The following is a 16,067-nucleotide window of genomic DNA, read 5'->3' as shown; positions in this document are numbered from 1 at the left end:
AGTTCATTGCAGTGTTAAACCCTATAACCTGGCCCAAAGGAACCAGGGGCAGAGATTGTAATGGATATAACTTTAAATTGTTGTAACCCATGATTTGAGTTGTATGTTATAGGAAAGACTATAGCAGAAACCACCGGAACCAATAAAGGATGAGCCTCACAAGCAGCAGTGCAAGTGCAGCGGTGACCTGACCTCAGTTGGCTTAGGTGCCTAATAACTCCATACAACACACCACCTCTCCTGTCCCGAGTGACCACCATAACAGATGGAGCTCAAAGTCATGGACTAAGTGAACTCAATGGACATTTCACAGGGGTGGCCCATAGACTAAGGGAATTATATCTGTGTATATATATCAAAGGATGGGAAGGGGGTAGTGGTTAATGAGGATGTATTGGATAGTGTGGGACCTGAGCATGACATAAATGGTATGGAATAAGGGGTGGTGAATGTACTGGTTTTGGCTGGGGTAGAGTTAATTTTCTCCATAGTAGCTTGCATGGGCTATGTTTTGGATTGGTGCTGAAAACAGTGTTGATAATACAGGGATGTTTTCATTATTGCTGAGCAGTGCTTACACAGAGTCAAGGCCTTTTCTGCTTCTCAGACTGCCCTGCCAGTGAGTAGGCTGGGGGTGCACAAGAAGTTGGGAGGGGACACAGCCAGGATAGGTGATCCCAACTGACCAAAGGGATATTCCAGACCATATGACATTGTGCTCAGCAATAAGAACTGGGGGAGGGGCGTTTGGCCAGGGCTGCCATTCATTGGGGACTGGTTGGGCATTGGTCAGTTGGTGGTGAGCAATTTTGGGTTTTTTTGCATCAGTTGTGTTTCTTGGTGTTAGATTTTTCGCTCCTCTTCTTTGTTTTCTATTTCCTTTTTTTTAATTATTAAACTGTCTTTATCTCAACCCATGAGTTTTCTCACTTTTACCCTCCGATTCTCTCCCCCATCCCACAGGGGCAGCTGTGTGGGGCTTAGCTGCCTACCAGGGTTAAACCATGACAACACCTATAAAAAAATACTGTGTTACAGGAACAAGTCCTACATATGTTCCTTAACCAAACCACAAGAATGGGCAGAACTTTTGTAATAAGACCATGCATGGAACAGAAACGCAAGAATTGCAGCAAACTTATCAACTGAGACCCCATTATATGGGACAAAACCTGTATTACAGCTTCAGGACAGGACCACCTAGAACATGAGCAGCAGACTACATGGGAAATAACCCACCCATTGAAACAGGGTCAGAACCATCAAGGCTCAATTAACCTCGCCGTTCAACATAATGGAGAAAAGATGATTTGTTTAAGTTTACAACTGCCAAGTACCTTAGTTTGCAGAGAGATGCTTTCTTTGAATGTTCCCCCACAACCACAGGAGTGCTACACCTAATGTTACACCCAGTTGTAGTGTTGTTCATACTAACTGAATTATGTATTGTCTAGTTCTGCTTATGTGGTTATACACAGTATACCATCTGCTGACTGCAGCAACTTATCATGTGGGATGATCCACACCCTTTAGAAAACCTGTGAGGCAGAGGTTGCCATAGCACAGCCTAACTAGTGAACAATTGATTGCTTCAATCCAGCCAGGAGATGGGCATCTCCATGATCAACTACTGCACTCACAGAAGTGTCAGGATATTGCTACGTAGTCATTTTTTGCTACTAAACAATTAAAGATATTGATATAAATATTGATAGTCAGCATAAGCTGAGGGATGGAATGTCAGAGCGAAGCCTGCCCAGAACTATTACCTAGCTGAAGTGACACCTTGACTATATCAGTCCAGCTCTAAGTCATTAGACAATTCTGGTATGTGCTGGGAAGGAGAAAAAAAACCTAACAAAAAAAACCCCAAAACCCAAACAAAAAAACCACAAGCACAGACAATTGTTCTGGAGGAGCATATTGGATTTACACAGCAAGGTTTTGGTAGCGGGGGCCGCAGGGGTGGCCTCTGTGGGACGAGACCAGGGGCTTCTCCTGTACTAGACAGAGCTGGTTCCAGCTGGCTCTGTAATGGACCCACCACTGGCCAAAGCTGAGCCAATGAGCAAAGCTAGTAGCACCTCCGTGATAACATATTTAAGAAAGGGTAAAAAAACCAACAACACTACAGAGCAGTTGTGAGAGAGGAGGGAATGTATTGGGTTTGTGTGGCAAGGTTTTGGTAGCTGGGAGGGCTACAGAGGTGGCTTCTGTGAGATGACAGAAGCTTCCCCTATGTCCGACAGAACCAATGCCAGCCAACTCCAAGAGAGACCCACTGCTGGCCAAGGCTAAGCCAATCAACAATGGTGGTAGTGCCTCTGTGATAACATTTAAGAAGGGGGGGAAACCTGCGCAACACCAGCAGCAGTCAGAAGAGAGGAGTGAGAAAATGTAAGAGAAACAACTCTGCAGACAGCAAGGTCAGTGAAGAAGGAGGGGGAGGAGGCGCTCCAGGCACCAGAGCAGTGATTCCCCTGCAGCCCGTGGTGAAGACCATGGTGAGGCAGGCTGTCCCCCTGCAGCCCATGAAGGTCCACGGTGGAGCAGATATCCACCTGCAGCCCATGGAAGACCCCACACCAGAGCAGGTGCATGCGCCCAAAGGAAGCTGTGACCCAGTGGAGAACCCATGCTGGAGCAGGTTTGCTGGCAGGACTTGTGACCCCGCGGGGGACCCACACTGGAGCAGTCCATTCCTGAAAGACTGCACCCCATGGAAGGGACCCACGCTGAAGCAGTTCATGAAGAACTGCAGCCTGTGGGAAGGACCCATGTTGTAGAAGTTCATGGAGAACTGTCTCCCATGGGAGGGACCCCATGCTGGAGCAGGGGAAGAGTGAGGAGTCCTCCCCCTGAGGAGGAAGGAGCAGCAGAGACAATGTGTGATGAACTGACCACAACCCCCATTCCCGTCCCCCTGCGCCGCTTGAGGAGAGGAGAAATTCAGAGATGTAGAGAATTCAGGAGTAAAGTTAAGCCTGGGAATAAGGGAGTGGTGGGGGGAAGGTGTTTTAAGATTTGGTTTTATTTCCCATTACCCTACTCTGATTTGATTAGTAATAAATTAAATTATTTTTCCCCAAGTGAAGTCTGTTTTGCCTGTGACTGGTGAGTGGTCTCTCCCTGTCCTTATCTCGACCCATGAGCCTTTCATCATATTTTCTCTCCCCTGTCCAGCTGAGGATGATAGCATATTTCCATACATTCTGTATGGTATGTGTAAATATTTTGATGGTTTTAATATTTTGTACCAGCTGTGGAAACTCGTTTGCTGCTAGGTGACTGTAAAAGTGAGATTTGGTAAATAATTATTAGAAATCTTATCCTAACACTATAATTGAAACAATAGACAAAAGTATAGCCAAGCAATTAACTAGTAGAGGTAGTTACTCATAAGTTTGGCAGTTCTTGGCTCTTATGACTAGATGTTCCTGTACGCTAGATGAGAACAATGTTGAAACTGACCACATGTGATTGAAACTGCCTTAAGCTTCTGTTGCAAATATTCTGGTAAAGAAATCAAAATTTAATCACATAGAAGAGTTAGGTTTGATTAAGAAGTAAAATTGTGAAGCATAACGTATAGGATTGTTAAGTTTGAAATGTAGCCATAGAAACTTTAGGAACTGTGTTATGTGTGACTATAGGAACCTTAATATTGTTAAAGTTTGAAATAGCTAACCATAGAAACCTCACCAGGAAGTTACTAGGTTTTCTATGTTTTGTTTCAAGAAACTAAGGAAACCGTCATGGACACCAGTTTGCTGCTTGGAAACCCCCTTACCCTTCCCATCTTGATTTGAGTATCAAAGATTCCAATCAGTAGAGCTAAGTGTAACTGACAAATGATTGTTTTTAAATATGAATATTGATAAGGTTATATAATCAAAGGACCAATCATTATAAAGGTTAAAATTTAAGAACGAGCATAGTATGCATTTTTATGTAAAGAGCTTATGTAACAATGACCTGACAGAAAAACTCTATAAAAACTGATGGATTTTGATACTAAGTTGGACACGCCTTTGGAGGAGTGATCCCCCATGTCCCCAGCACTGCAATAAACGAAGTGCCTGCTTCTTAACTTCACATTAGTGTTAAGGAGTTTTATTCCGGATTTTGGTAACACTTCAAGATCAAAGAACAAGGACAAGAACAAAGACTTGAAGGTCAGCCAACAGAATTTCAAATGGGTCAGTGGTCGTAAAAGCAGCCCTTAGATGTAGGACCATTGCACATGACTGGATGTAGGCAGTACTATGATAATAAGTTACAATAATTTTTATGTATATGTATACTAATCTGATTAGTATGTAATTGTTACTCCATATAACCTATTTGAGCTGAAGCTTTGGCATGCACGCTAGGTGGAATTATCCCCACCATGCATCCAGCACTGCAATAAAGAATGCCTGCTTTCTAAAACTCCAAAACGAGTCTTGGAGAGTGTCTTCGACTGGCTTTTCGGTATCAAGGAAGGGGAGTGATAGAGCGGCTTTGGTGGGCACCTGGCATCCAGCCAGGATCAACCCACCACAGGGAGAAGAAAAAAAGAGAAAAAAAAAAAAGAAAAACAATCCTGCAGACACCAAGGCAAGGTCAGTGAAGAAGGAGTGGAAGGAGATGCTCCAGGTGCTGGAGCAGAGATTCCCCTGAAGACCATGGTGAAGCAGGTTGTCTCCCTGCAGCCCATGGAGGACCATGGTGAAGCAGATATCCACTCTGCAGCCCATGGAGGACCCCCACACTGCAGCAGATAGATGTGCCCTGAAGGATGCTGCACCCCCTTGTGAGAGACTGAAGGAGTTAATGTCTCAAACATTGTGGTGGGGCAAGTTCTGCTTAACGACTAACTGCATAACAACGAACCCTGCACAGCAAGGAACCACAGGTGAAAAGAAACCCATCAGCGCCCATCAGCAACAGGAGGGGGAGAGCATGCTGGAGGGTGCACAGCTCCCTGTTTTGTTGTGCTGTTCCGATATGAACAGGGCAGCTCACCATGTATGGCGACTGCAGGGAAGGGGTAGCTACTCCCCAAACGACCCCCCAAGCCCACGGCCCAAAGGCTACCTAATTAGCCTAATGAGTTCGAGTGCCCGCCTGAAGGAGGGGCAAGGAGATGATAAAAGGACACAAACTGAAGCCCTGGGCGCGCAAGCCCACCGGAACCGGACCCCTCGGCTGACTGGACCAAAGCTGCACCCAGGACCAGTGAAATCTCTCTCTTATCTCTCTCTCTCTTTCCCTTTTCCGTAATCCCTACACCTCATCCCTTTAGACATAAACCGTTGACCAAGTCTGGGACTAGGAGTGGATCCAGCTGCCCCTAGGCCCCTTCTCTGAGAAGGAGTCTAGAAAGCAAGGGGGTCTGCTCTGAACCTTGTGACTCAACGGGAGGGCTCTCCTTATTGTCTTCCCTGAACTGATCCCCAAATAAGCAAGGCCTGTAGTATATGTTTGGTGATGTATGGTTAGCACGTTACACAGTTTACTGACATAGTTTCATGCCAATTTTTGTTGTGAGCATACCAATTCTTGTGGTGAGCAAATAAAAGTTGAGTTTTGTGAGTTAAAGGATCCCTGGTGTCATTTCACCTTAATCCTGACCTGGGAATGAGAAAACCTGAGTCGTCATCCTGAGAAATTGGGACGTGACACCCGTGGAGAGCCCATGTAGGAGCAGGTTTTCTGGCAGGAATTGCAGTCCGCAGGAAGGACCCATACTAGAGCAGTTCCTGAAGTACCGCAACCCATGGAGAGTGCCTACACTGGAGCAGGGGAAAGAGCGAGGAAGGAGCTGCAGAGACAAAGTGTTATGAACAGACTGCACCCCCCATTCCCCCTGTGTTGCTGGGGGTGGGAGGTGTTTTTTTTCTCACCATGCTACTCTATTTTTAACTGGCAATAAATTAATTTTCCCCAGGTCTAGTCTGTTTTGCTTGCAACAGTAATTGTTAAATGATCTCTCTGTCTTTATCTCAACCCATGAGCTTTTCCATTGCATTTTCTCCCCCCATCCTGTTGAGGAGAGGGAGTGAGAGAGCAGCCAGGTGGGCATCTGGTAGCCAGCCAATGTCAACCCTCCATAAGGAGGCTTATCCAAAAGCTCTGGATTACACCTTCCCTGCTCTAATGGTTGAGGTATGTGCAGGAAAGAAACAAAGCAGCACAGATAAACTCTTAATAACTTCACATCCTTAGAACATTTGGAGCAGGAGACTAAAAGGTGATAGTAACTCATGTACCATACCCATTCCCTCTCAGTGACATAAAACTTAAGTTATTTAGAGAATGCCATGCTTCTGTGACTACTTCACCTCTAAATTCTCACGACATATCACATATCAAACTAGAAAGAATACTAGAACAATCTAATGCTTCTATGCTCAACTGTGAGGCTGCTACATGGACTTGTTACACAATGTTCAAGGCACTGTACAGTTCAAGCATTTTGAGTTATAGCTGACAAAGTATAGCATTACCAATTGTGAGTTAGTAATTTTATTTTCTATTCTATTTTTCTTTCTATAACATATAAATTTGCTTTACATACTAAATTGCTCCTTTTTAGGAGTTTAAAAAGGCTCAGAAGGCATTGCTAGAGAATTCAGACAAGAAAATATTAATGGATTAGCAAGTTAACCAGTTCAAGCATTAAATTTGACACTCCTCTATATACCTTATATCAAGCCCTCTACGAAGAGGAATTCAGGTAACCTAGAGAACATTTTTAATTGCATATGCAGATGCTGCAGGGAAAAACTAGCAGAAAAAGTATGTAGAAAGATCCCCATCTGATAAATGACTATAGAAATCACCTCTGATTTCTTTACATCTACAATCTCCTCAATATTTAAGTGTTTGGGATTTTTCCATAATAGCTTCTAAAAAACAAATACTGGCTAACTTTTCTGTTCCAAGGAGCAATGAAACTTTTGAAGCATTTGCTACATGAACTAGTAACTAGTGCACAAAAACAAACCAACCAACCAACCATAGAACTTGTTAGTAAATCCTTTTTGTCTCTTGGAGATTTAGTATCTGGAAGGTTTCTTGGCAATATGATTTTTTTTTTTTTTCTCTCCTCCTTGGCATAACTGCTGCAAACTGTACCTCCTCCCTCCCCCCCAGCAGTCTAAAAGGTTTTTAGGTTAAGGGGGGGGAAAAGTATATGAAGAAATTCCTGAAATTGAACAGTGGTTCTGACATTTTCTAATTCTTCCTCCTTAAATAAGAAACTAGTTACCATGTATAAAAATTAGTAGCAACTTCTTGGTATAGGGAACCAATTATTTTTGCCAAAGTTGACTGTATGAGCCTTATTTTAATTAACAGAACAGAGGTTATAGTTACAACTTTAACATATATTTTTCAGAAAGTCATTTCCCCGTTACTACTTGGTTCAAAGCATCAACAACTGTTCAGCAAAATAATCAGGTGGGCAATTTATCCAATGACAGTTTTGACACAGGACAATCTCCTCTTTGAAATGTCTGATGAGCAAACAATGCAACTATGCCAGCATTAGTCCATTATCCTTATACCTAGGGCAAACAAGATGAGATAACATTCTCTGTCATCTGCAACAACTAAAGTAATCCCAAAGATGTACCTGATGTAGTACATTGGTGAAAAAAGGTACAGAAAATAGTGATAGGTGCAGCCAACACATCACAATCTTTTAAAAATTCTCCTCTTGCAAGAAGTGGGGGAGGAGGGTCGGTTGTTTTTTTAAAAGCCTCTTCTACAGCTCATTTCAGTCAGTTTTACTTACTTTTCCATGAACTAAATTTTACAGAAGTATTAAACCACTTCTGACAGTGGTCTTCTGCAGGTTCACAAAGGACGTATTCTTCATTTCAGTTCAGGTAAACTCAGTACTGCTTTATAAACTTTTTATCACTTTCCAAACTGTGTATATTCCTTTTCTAGTTGTCGTGGTTTAACCCCAGGCAGCAACTAAGCACCATGCAGCCACTCACTCACTTCCCCCCCCACCCAGGGGGATGGGGGAGAAAATTGGGAAAAGAAGTAAAACTCGTGGGTTGAGATAAGAACGGTTTAATAGAACAGAAAAGAAGAAACTAATAATGATAATACTAATAAAATGACAACAGCAATAATAAAAGGATTGGAGTATACAAGTGATGCACAGTGCAATTGCTCACCACCCACCAATCGACGCCCAGTTAGTCCCCAAGCGGTGATTTCCCCAGCCCCCCTCCCCCCAGTTTATATACTAGATGTGATGTCACATGGTATGGAATACCCCATTGGCCACTTTGGGTCAGCTGCCCTGGCTGTGTCCCCTCCAACTTCCTGTGCCCCCCTCCAGCCTTCTTGCTGGCTGGGCATCAGAAGCTGAAAAAAAATCCTTGACTTTAGACTAAACACTACTGAGCAACAACTGAAAACATCAGTGTTATCAACATTCTTCTCATACCTAGCTCAAAAACATAGCACTGTACCAGCTACTAGGAAGACAATTAACTCAATCCCAGCTGAAACCAGGACACTAGTCCATAAGCAAAAGGAAGATCAAGAGGCTGAGATACCTTGGTAAAAAAACAAAACCAAAAAAACCTCCAGAAAACACAACCAGAAATCAGTTCAATAGCTAATTACAGATACTAACTCTTCATTAATAAAGCAGTTGGATTTGCTTCCAGAATTGTTTTCATGTATTATGTATTGTATATTAAAAACTGTCCATTACATTTGGGTTTCTTCTCTCCCCTTCAATATTACTTTCTTTTACCCTATCCCTCCTCAATCCCCAGAAGTAAAACCAAGTTTTGAGCAAAAGGCTTTTCTTCTCAAATAAGATTTTGATGAAGCACTTATTGATTCCAGAAAGGCAAAAGTGGAAAGAATAGAAACCACCTTATTTTGCTACCTGCAAAAGATAAAATAATTAGAAAAATTCAATGACTTAGCCAGATCAATGCAGGGAATCAAATCTAGATCTCCCGTATATCAATCTGTTACCTCAACCACACACACAGAAAAGCATTTCCTCCCAAGGCATACATCTCAAGCACTACAAGAAAAATACAATAAAATTAATTTCAGAAACCTGCTCAAATGATCTTGATAGAAGATGACTAGTTTTTTAATAGACTCCACAGCTCTGCTATCCCGATATTTCTCATCTGCACTCATCTTTTACAGCTGAAAGTTTGAATATCAAATTCAGAAGGGATACTCTCAGTGCTCAAAGAGGGTGTCACAGAGGTTTATAATAGTATAACTAGTTGAGAAGACAAATTATTACTTAAAAGGATTCACCCAAAACCTCGGGGGTACACTACTCATCTGCCATGACCTTTCCCCACAGATTTTGTTTGGAAGTCTCCTACTCTAACTCTCTCCTCTGTGGGATAAGATGGTTTTCTACCCACAGAGAATAGGTTTTATGTAAGTGCTCATTAAAAAAAAAAAAAAAAAAAAAAAAAAGCAAAGCTGAATCCAAGTGTTACTTAATCACTGACTTATGAGCAAGATTTTGAATAATGACAGCATGGGGAGAGAGCAGCCAGAGCCATGAAAGTCACAGGTCTAAAATATTTGCTTTTTTAATTGTCTTCATTTCACAGAATGTCATCTCCTTTCACTACAAGATAGCAGAAAGGGAAGTTCCTGGTCTATCTCATGTAGACTATTCATTGGTTTAAATACTTCTATCACATTGCTTTTGTATACTCCAGAAAGGAAGCTAGTAACCCCACTGACTATCAGCAGTGCTTGCTTATACACACTTAGACCATGGAAAATTCTACTTTATTAATGGTGGTAGTAGTAGCAGCCCCCCCTACATTAAAGATAAATGATCAGAGAATAACTTGCTAGATCTCATATCAAGTAGAAATTTTCAGCTTCTACTGCAATAAGAAAACGACATTTAAAGTGTGGTACTACAACATCACGAGTTTGACATATGTACGCTGATATAATCTTATAGGAAGTTATGCCTCAATTATGCTGCACTGCCTACTGGCAACATACATTAAACTATCAGGGACACCTGGGGGGGGTTTGCAATTCTCATGCACAGTCTAGTAAGAATCAAAACCAATTACAGTCAATAGAGCTATTCATGTACAAAGGAAAAAATGGCTTGCAATACCTAGGCACAAAGACAAGAGATAAGTTTTAGCCTCTGTTTTGATTTCATCAGCCTGAAGGACTCCAAAAAATTAATCTAGAAACATTTTTTTAAAAGGTGGGAATTTGTTTTAGATTCTAATCCTGTCCTCACATTTATGCAGCAACATGGCAATGAATACATATTACTTTTGCTATCTGATATTTTTAGGTTTACTATCTATTGCCCTTATTTTGCCATCAGCAAATATGTCAAATAAAGTATTTCCCATTAAAAAAAAAAACAAACCAAAAAACCCCACCCCACAACCTAAAACCAATTAAAGCACTACAAATGGCTTTATGTTAAATACAGGAAATAAAAAAAAAATTTAAAAAAAAGAAAATAAAAGAAAAAAATAATGAGATTCTATTCCCCCACCCACACTCATGCCTTTCATCTCTGCTCTAGTACTAATAAGTGCTACTTGTAATAACAGAAGGTTAAGAACATTTCATAGGCAAACATAATTCTCATGTTGCGGGCTTTTATAGCTTGATTTTTCTTAATTTAAGAATAATAAATATTGTATGTCTATGGCTTAAACTAACAAAGAAAAAGTCAACCCCTTGTTCCATTAAAATCAATTCAGATAAATCATGCTTTTAATAGCTGTTCCTTGGTTAGATTCTCACAAAGCTTAGCCTAGAAATTAGCAGCAAGATTTCTCTTAATTAAAAGCATTATGGATTTTTTAATATCTACACACGGCAAATGACTTTCATATTTACCTCAGAAAATCCATACCCACTTTATCCATCCTGGAATACCGAGGAAGGGCACAATTCACTACATCAGAATTTTCACCTCTGGCATCACTACTCCATCACATTCAGCATCACAGAATCTCCTCCAAAGCATTACTTCCTATTATCTAAATATACATTGGGACAGCTATAAAACAATAAAATGCGAAGAATGCTCCCATTCTTGCCAAATATATAAGGAATTACAAACTTCTAACTACACATTTGGAGATGACATCAAGTTTACTGATGATACCAAACTGGGAGGTGCTGTTGACTCTCTCGAGGGACAAGAGGCCTTGCAGAGGGATCTGGATAGACTGGAGCATTGGGCAATCATCAGTGGCATGAAATTTAACAAGTACAAATGCCAGATTCTGCACCTGGGACAGAGTAATGCTGGACACAAGTATAGATTGGGAGAGGAGTGGCTGGAGAGCAGCCCTGCAGAAAGGGATCTGGGGGTGCTGGCTGACGGTAAGCTCAATATGAGTCAGCAGTGTGCCCTGGCAGCCAAGAGGACAAGCCACATCCTGGGGTGCATCAAACACAGCATAACCAGCTGGTCAAGAGAGGTGATCATCCCTCTGTATTTAGCATTGTTGCGGCCTCACCTTGAGCACTGTGTGCAGTTCTGGGCCCCACAGTTTAAAAAAGATGTTAAGGTCCTTGAATGTGTCCAGAGGAGGGCAACAAAGCTGGTGAAAGGGCTGGAAGGCATGTCCTATGAGGAGCGGCTAAAGAATCTGGGTTTGTCTAGTTTGGAGAAAAGGAGGCTGAGGGGCGACCTCATTGCTCTCTACAGCTTCCTGAGGAGGGGAAGTGGAGAGGGAGGTGCTGATCTCTTCTCCCTGGTATCCAGTGACAGGATGCATGGGAATGGTTCAAAGCTGCATCAGGGGAGGTTCAGACTTGACATTAGGAAGCATTTCTTTACCGAGAGGGTAGTCAAACACTTGAACAGTCTTCCTAGAGAGGTGGTCAATGCCCCATGCCTGTCAGTGTTTAAGAGGCATTTGGACAATGCCCTTAATAACATGCTGTAACTTTTGGTCAGCCCTGAAGTGGTCAGGCAGTTGGACTAGATGTTTGTTGTAGGTCCTTTCCACCTGAACTGTTTTATTCTATAACAAAAGGAGCTATGGATTCTGTATTAAAGTAAATATAAAACTGAAAGAGTAATTCTAAACAGGACATCTCTTCCCTCCAATACAATACACCACAGCTATCTTTTTTTGATAGCAAGCTGTACTAAATCTACTTTCCCTGGCATTCTTTCAGGGTTTTTTTAACCAAAAGGCCAATCTATGAACACTGTCTATAATAGCCTTATAAAAGGCTGGCCTTGCATCTGTTAGAAGATAGAATAGTCAGAAAAACAATACTGGTATTTTAAGTGAGGACAATGAATATAAGATAAGCATATCACTGAACCACATCTAAAAAGGTCCAGTAAACCTAGACCATGAATTATAGGATTCATATAATACAACTAGCCTCAGTCAGCCATTACTTGGTAAAACAGTTTGGCCTTGAAGCTCATAAACCTCTTAAAAAAAAAAAAAAAAAAAACAACACAACAAAAAACCCAAACCAAAACACCAAACACCCCAAAACCAGAAAAACAAAAAACAAACCACCACAAATCTCCCCCAACCCCACCACAGCCAAATTACATCCTCCACCCCCCCAATAAACATAGGCTGCTTTTCCTCTTCCAAACAAACTGGTTTGCATTTCATCCATTAGACGTACATAAAATCCTTCTAAAAATGTATTAGAATGCTGGATTTACTGCTTTTGTACAGTTTTCTCCACAGTCTTGCATTAATACTTACTGGAGACTTAACTTTTCAGTGTAAATATACAAATACACTGACAGAACAGAATCACTCAGTAAGCGTCCTTAGAAGTGGTGGCAGTCACTCGCAAGTAGTAAGGAAGAGTTTTTAAAAGAAACAGTTGTTTCTTTTAAACAGAACAAACAACCGTTTCTTCCTCTATTTAGACTGTGGTTCCATAGAACTAACAAGAACAAGATTTGAACAACTACACAGGCATACAATCTTGAATTCTTACATAATTAATTATTGAAAATCTTATAATATCCTATTTTAAATTAAGAGTTGGAGGAAAAGCTGAAACAAACAAAAAAATATAAAATCTGTTTTGAACTAGCTGGACAGAAGAGCTACATACACCATTAGAAATTACTGCAATTAAAAATGCTAAGTAAGCATACTTCTGTGCACTCACAGTGGTGGGCTTTTTGGGGGGCCTTTTTTGACTCAAAAGGTAAACATGCACCTCATTTTTTATTAGTTGTATATCACAATTGCAATACCTAGAAAATAAACATTCTTTGCTATTTTCAGCATTTGTAAAAAAATATATTACACATCCATTTCTGGAAGTATGACAGGTACAGGCTGCAGAGATAAGGACAGTCAGTTCAGATTTTGAATGCAATGCAGTAGAACTTAAACCATTGTGACTGAAATATGTTAGGGAGCAAGTTGGTTGGGAGCCTGTGAGCCATGTTTAAAAAGAATAAACAAAATCCTTGCCATATAGATGTATTCTTATCACCTGACATAAGGTAACATAGTAAAGATAAGAATTAATGCTACATCTGATCTGCCCCACACCCACATTAGCTCACCCTTAATAATATGCAGAGTTTGGGAAAAATCTATGCCTTCCAGCCTTTCTACTTTAGTTTCTTAGTGGCTATGACAGTCAGATCCATAGGGCATGCTAAGATAAACTATAATTCTACAGCCCAATAAGGCCACAAAAAGGGAAAGGAAAAAAAATAATTCTTTCATCCCAGGCTCAAGTCCTCAGTCTCTTTCCAAATGCAGCTCTACATGTGATGATAGTGAAACAAGCTGCAGTAAATGGCTTCTGTTAAGACTAAACTTCCCAGAAAAAAAAAGTAAAATACTTATGGCTGCACCAATCAGGAAGATAACTTAAGCAATCCACACCCTAATCGCACCAGAAGCTATACAGATGCTCCTCCAGGAAGAATCAAGAGGTCTCCCTTTCCTAAAATTAGTATTTGATACTAACAGCTGATTAGCTCCCTCTCCCAACTCAAAGATGAAGGGAAGCTTACAAATAGGGGTGGGAAGGTCTCCTCTCCCTTGAACCCCTCCCACAAGCCAGCAGTCTACTAGGACCCTGTCAGGACACATCTTCACTCCCTGTCTTGTTGCAACCATGTTCTGCTTGCTCCTCAATTAGTTTCCTCTTGACCTCCATTTCTCCTTTTAATCAGAGTAGGAATAAAAAGAAAAATTATGGTAGAGTATAAATAGTTCTGTACAGTAATATTCCATGCATCTCTCTATTATTAAAATAACCCAGCGCACATAGTTATTTGTTGAAGCCACTATTTGCATCTGGACCCAGGGCATTAATATATCTTTATATCTTTCGCTACAGCTTAAAAAGCAGATGCAAATTTCTCTCATACACACTCAGAGTCTTACAACCTACTGTCGTCCATTCCCATGTTCTCATTGGTGCATGATTTACACACCAAGTACCTGCCCCAGCACCGCACTCCTGATGCTAATGGCCGCCATTTCCTCTTTTTTTTTTTCCAATTGCACCATCATTAGCTGAAAAGAAATCCTGTGAAGCAAAGAGTATACTCCTACAACATTACACAGTTTATATACATCACAGATTATAATATACCCCCAGCACAATACACGATTCTACACGCAGCCATCCAGACTCTCCTACTGTTACTCCAAATGAGCCCTATCCTTCCTCACGAAAGCTTAACAACTATCATCAGTACAACATGCAAATAGACTTGTAACCGGCAGAAATTCCCTTCCCTCCCCCCCGCCCATCTTATTCCTAGTCCACTCCTCCCCCTATCTAGTTAAGCCCTAAAGAGAACAGCTGCCTTATACCTTGACTTGATTCCGTGCGGACTACCTCAGCACGCAGGACAGCAATTATGACACCAGTGAAATTGACAGCACAAATAACAACTGGAAACCTAGAAAACAAGCCTTTCCTTCAACTGCTGCTATCACCAACTCCACCATCTTCTTTCTCCTCCTACTCTGACAATCACCAGCAGAGCCTGCTCCTGCCTACTCCTCTCTTACCCCGCCTCCCTCCACGTGACCAGCTTTCTCTCTCCAGCCTCTAACACACCGAGAAAAGGGGTGCAGGATGAGCTGTTTTTTTCAGGCAGGCGCAGCTGATGCACGCAGGAAACTAGCTATTTCTTCCCCCAATAGAAGAGGATGGTGTAGTATCATAGCCACTCTCTAACAGCAAGAGCAACAAATGCATCAAATCGGATTCTGTTGCTTAGGAAAGGATACGTATACAGCTTGCTTTAGTCACTATGAGCCCATGCAGGAAAACAGGATACAGTAGAAAGCTTCCTATGTGCACTTTGACAAGTTTGTTTTATTTCTCTCCCCTAACAAACTGTCCTGGTTTCAGCTGGGACAGAGTTAATTGTCTTCCTAGTAGCTGGTACAGTGCTATGTTTTTGAGTTAGGTATGAGAAGAATGTTGATAACACTGATGTTTTCAGTTGTTGCTCAGTAGTGTTTAGCCTAAAGTCAAGGATTTTTCAGCTTCTCCTGCCCAGCCAGCAAGAAGGCTGGAGGGGCACAAGAAGTTGGGAGGGGACACAGCCAGTGCAGCTGACCCAAAGTGGCCAATGGGGTATTCCATACCATGTGACATCATGCCTAGTATATAAACTGGGGGAGGAGCAGGGGCAGGTGGATGGCTGCTTGGGGACTAACTGGGTATCGATCAGCAGGTGGTGAGCAATTGCATTGTGCATCATTTGTATATTCCAATCCTTTCATTATTACTGTTGTCATTTTATTAGTGTTACCATTATCATTATTAGTTTCTTCTTTTCTGTTCTATTAAACCGTTCTTTTCCCGATTCCCTCCCCCATCCTACTGGGTGTGGGGGGAAAGTGAGTGAGTGGCTGCGTGGTGCTTAGTTGCTGGCTGGGGTTAAACCACGACACAAACTAACCCAAATCACATCACAGACAGTACATGTTAACGTGTTTGAACTTAAAAATACAGCAAATACAAAAAACTGCATGTCGTGGTTTCAGCCCAGCCGGTAACAAAGGACCACGCAGCCACTCTCTCACTCCTCCCGC

General features: G+C 41.6%; 1 protein-coding gene across 4 annotated transcripts in view; it reads right to left on the bottom strand.

Annotated features, from left to right (window-relative positions):
- LOC128136228 (amyloid-beta A4 precursor protein-binding family A member 1-like) overlaps window positions 1–14,974 on the bottom strand; it is a 155,317-nt gene extending 140,343 nt beyond the window's left edge. For all 4 annotated transcript variants that reach the window (XM_052775457.1, XM_052775460.1, XM_052775458.1 and 1 more), the window contains exon 1: window positions 14,832–14,974. The gene's annotated coding sequence lies outside the window, so the exon portion shown is untranslated. The remainder of the gene's footprint in view (window positions 1–14,831) is intronic.
- Window positions 14,975–16,067: the final 1,093 nt, after the last annotated feature.

This window comes from Harpia harpyja, chromosome W (genome assembly GCF_026419915.1).
Source record: "Harpia harpyja isolate bHarHar1 chromosome W, bHarHar1 primary haplotype, whole genome shotgun sequence".
NCBI lineage: Eukaryota > Metazoa > Chordata > Aves > Accipitriformes > Accipitridae > Harpia > Harpia harpyja.
The sequence above is the reverse complement of the archived record's forward strand: the minus strand, read 5'-3'. Positions and strand labels throughout refer to the sequence as shown.